The sequence below is a fragment of the Halyomorpha halys genome, unplaced genomic scaffold, assembly GCF_000696795.3.
Source record: "Halyomorpha halys isolate HHAL.00 unplaced genomic scaffold, Hhal_1.1 Scaffold723.1, whole genome shotgun sequence".
NCBI lineage: Eukaryota > Metazoa > Arthropoda > Insecta > Hemiptera > Pentatomidae > Halyomorpha > Halyomorpha halys.
In genome coordinates this window covers 995,802-1,000,539 of record NW_027110197.1, presented here as the reverse complement: position 1 = coordinate 1,000,539, position 4,738 = coordinate 995,802, and positions in this window count along the sequence as shown.

The following is a 4,738-nucleotide window of genomic DNA, read 5'->3' as shown; positions in this document are numbered from 1 at the left end:
ATTATTCGCATCCCGCCTCATCAACCTCCTGCCCATGATGAAACCAGGCAGATTCATTTGTAGGTCTTCAACAACTGATTCTACTGGGTGATCGGGGTCAAACCCATACAGCACAAATTTCTTTGTGCGCTTAGTGCCACGTGGTGCATAAGTGTGGAATCTTACCTCATTATGCTGTTTGAAGAGCTCGACGGCCTTATTTTCTGAATTCTACTTCTTTTTTATATTTATGCAGTATTTATATTTATATTGTGTGAGAACTATAATTTTAACAAGTAACAGATTACTGTTGAGTCCATTTTATTAAACTTAAATTGACCATTGATGACATGGATTATATAAACCTGTTCTCAAGAAATACGAACCTGTTTTCAATTATTGAGACTCCATAGGAAGAGCAGAATGTTTACAACTGCGAGTGTGATGTTGCATTAGAACTCTCTGATAGCTCTAAACAATTCCCTTATCTGAACCCAACTTTAGCATGTTATTCCTAATCTTAAGATTTCTTTGTTGTAACAATAGCGTGTGGAATTAACCGAAAGTAAAAAAACAAAGTTAGGTTTAAAATTATGGAAATCTTAATGTTGTGTTCTTCTTGATGGGTTTTTTCGTCCTTAAGCTAGAAAATAGAATAGTTAATTTATATGATAAAAAGAAATATGATGTCAAAACATTGATGTCATCAAAAGCGTGAAACCACTTAGCATAAAACATTGTTATAATTTTCAATTTTTTTCGGAAATATTCTGTAAAACGATTAATTAATTTTTTTCTATTCGGTAGTACAATAATTACTCACATATGATAGAAATATAATTTTAAAGCTTTTTTTTCTATTTATGAAGTGTTAGGATTTGACAGTTAAGTAGTTAACTTTTCCCGACGGTATATTCAATTATATTGTTGTACCAATTAGTTACACTCATACAGTGTGCACCTGGTTATAATAAAGCATAAGATTTAAAATATAATTTTTACATCAACAAATACTAACCTCATAATCAACAAACCACAATAATTGTTCTCACAAAATTAATACTAGCATATTATATCATTTAGAGAAGGTAAATAAAAAGTCAGGTTCATTAAAATAATTAGTTACTAGTGTAAGTAGAATACTTTCAGCCATAATCGTCGATAGAAACTTAAAAATAAATACTGCGGGATTTTATACAAATTATGCACTATAGATAAATGCTTCTCAATTGCTTCATAGCAAACATGATATCTAAAGATGAGAAGATTTATGCTACTCCAATGCTCAGCGATTAGTGAATAAAAACAAAATACATACAAAATTAATAATTATACTGAATGATATCATCTGTTAAAGAAATCAGAAGAAAGAGGAAATAAGAGTCATTTTAAAGCTAACATAATATTTCTTTGTTTATCACTAAAAAAAAAAAAAGGATGTATTCAGATATTTTTTAGAGATATTCATGTGACACAATTGGAAATCGTTCGCATACCACATTAGTGATAAAAATTCATTATCTAAGATTTGTTTTCCTTTTATTTTGTCATCAGGGAAATCCATGAACGTAAATTTATGCGCAGTACTATTTCTTTCAAGTAAAACCTCAGAAAAGTAATAAAATAATTAGTCATAACATATTTACTATTATTACCTTTTATTGAAATAATGCCTTCAATTTAGTTGTTCTAATTATTTTTAGGAATCTTAATAGTAAATTAATGTTTTTGTTTTTAAATTTAAGCCAAGTCTTTGAAGTTTGACACTAATTTAAGCATCAATATACACTATTTTGGACATTAAGTCAGGTTCCAAAAAACAGTTTTATATCATCAAACTAAATTTTAATAGTTAAAATATTTTGTTCTTAAACTGTAGTTTTGAGACTCAATACATACTTTAAAAAAAGGTTTGACTAACAACTATTTTAGTTTGATGTTTAGTTGACGTTTAATGTCCAGAGTGCTGCTGGAGATACTCAAATGTAGTGAGACAGTAATGTATATATGCTTATTTAGGCCATGGAGGCATTATATGGTTGTCTGATATGACCACTTCCCTCCGATGTCTTTGTTCCATCTAGAACAAAAGTATATTTTTCGGATAAAGTCCAACAGAAACGTTAGATAGTTTTGGAAACAATAGATTTACAGATATAATTAGAAATGTGATTTGACGAATATAAAACACCTTCAAAACCAAATTATTCACTATTTTGAGATAACCCTTAAATATTGGTCATCCTAGTAATTAATTAGAATTATTGGTAATCATTCTGGATATATATATACATATAAGCTTGTTAGGAGCTGAAGCTAATCTTTGCGAATACTTATTATTATTAATATATTATGGGCACAACAATAAAATGGGAGGCCTAAGTCCTCGCGCGATGTATTTACTAATATTATGCTATGTACTAGTAGCAGATTTACTTGGGATGCCAGGATAATCGCTGAAGGCAATTATCAAAAAATAAATTAATTAATTGATTATAAATTGAGTCCTAAAAAACTATTATTATAATTAGATTCCTTTCCAAAGGCTGTTTGTGTGTTTACCAGTTTATCAATTAAATACCTTTATATTTATAAAATGTTCTTACCATTAATTATATAGTATAATAATGAGTGGTATATTGGGTTATATAATAGTATATAAACTACATAAAGAGATTAACTATTTATTTATAATTTGTTATTATAATTAAAATGGTTCAAATGATTCAGATAAAGGTTGCCATAAAATATAAATTATTACATGATTACTTATTAGTTAATTTATACTTATAGCTGGTGATGCCGTAGGTGTCCTGTTTCCTCTGTTTCCTCAGGGATGTCCAGGTCTCCTGGCCTTCGTCTGGTCGAAGTGCATCCTCCTGACTGTGGTCCTTACTCGCCTCAGGCTTCCTGTTGAGTTCCTCCTCCGTCTGAGGCTTCCTGTTGAGTGTCTCCTTTGTTCGGATTGTCGATACATAGCAATTAGGAGGTAATATTCCCAGTATTAGGAAATACATCGTGCGTTTCTTGAAGTATTTTTTTTCGCAGGGTGGGTTCTTCACGTCACTCCCACGCCTATTTTTTGTGAGTGCCAACCATTGGGTAACGGGCCTCACAAATGCTCGGGTGGAGGGTTGTCTGTGAGTTTTGCATTATTTTGTGTTTGAAAAAACCCGGGTGGGACCGGGACTCGATCCAACAACCTGTGGGTTAGTAGACTGGCGGGTTACCACGCAGCTATCGCTGCCCCTTGTTAGGAGCTGAAGCTAATCTTTGCGAATACTTATAGTTAATAATATATTGTTTATTTATCTAATAAATAAAAATAATTTATATTTCGTTCTGTTTCAAATATAAACAAGATTGTAACAATAGTGAGTCACTTTTTCAGCTTATGAGAAAGAACTTTTCAATCGTATGAAGACTAGTAGGAGCATGGCCTACTCATGCGTAGGCCCAGCTGGGGCTAGTACAAAGATAGTACAGATATTCTTGCAGAAAATGCAAATTTTCTGAGAAATTATATTTTAAAATAGTGAAAACATCGATATGATCTGTTGTTTACTTCTTATTGATTTTTTTTTAATTCTATTTACTTGATAAGGTGATTTATCATTTCGATTAAGTTTATAATGTTTAGGACCTACTTAATTTGAGAGTGTAATTTAATCGTATATATAGCTTCATTTAATCGTTTAATTTAACAACTCAATTTAATCGTGGAGATATTTTGTTGTTAAGATTTCTATAAAACAATCGCTATCCAAGCACTGCTTAAGTTCCTGTCATAGCTTTGACTTGGTCAGTGTGTGCCATACTATTCCTCGATATCATTGACGCGAGTGCCTTCATCCTCGAGTATGACCCGCTGGTCGACAAGGTGAAAGCAATCGTCGCAAAGGATGACACCTACGGGACCAGCCACGGTTTTAATGATCTTGACATTCCCAATACTGGAGCCAAGCCTAAATTACAGCATACTAATGGCGGATTTCGTGACTTCTCGAGCCTGTACATCCAAGACGCCACTAATGTTAACCAGACCAAGCTCAGTGATGACTCCATCCTCTACACTTTCAACATCAAGGTCGGCCACTCTGAGTTTGTTCTTCATTATTACTTCGCCTTTTCTACTCTCGTAGTCAAGGGAAAAGGTGACTTAGGCCTCTTTATCCAGAAGAACTCTGCAAATATCACTGGTTCTGTTGTCTTCCAAACTAATGGTACTTGCGAAGCCAAATTCACCCGTGCCACTAATCACATTTTAAATTTACTAGGACCTCTTTTATTACCGACTCTGGATAAGGGAATTAAGTCGGTGCTTACAGGATCTGGTGTCCAAAATGGATTTTCAACCATCGCCTGTTCTGAGTTAGCCCAGTTTTATGTTATGTAATGATTATATTTTTGAATAAATATCTTTTTTACATAGTTTATTATTTCATATTTCGGAGTTTTCCATTTCGCTTTTGTATTAAATGATTTGGCTATGGAAGAAACTTAGGATTTGGACTAATGGGAAATATATCATGCCGTTTGGTAGATAAGAGTATACACACACACACACACACACACACATATATATGTATATATGTGTATGATGTTACAGCAGTTCACAGGTGTTACATCTTATTCCTTCTTCTCTTTTATGTTTACATATATTTGCAAACATGATATCTAAAGATGAGAAGATTTATGCTACTCCAATGCTCAGCGATTAGTGAATAAAAACAAAATACATACAAAATTAATAATTATA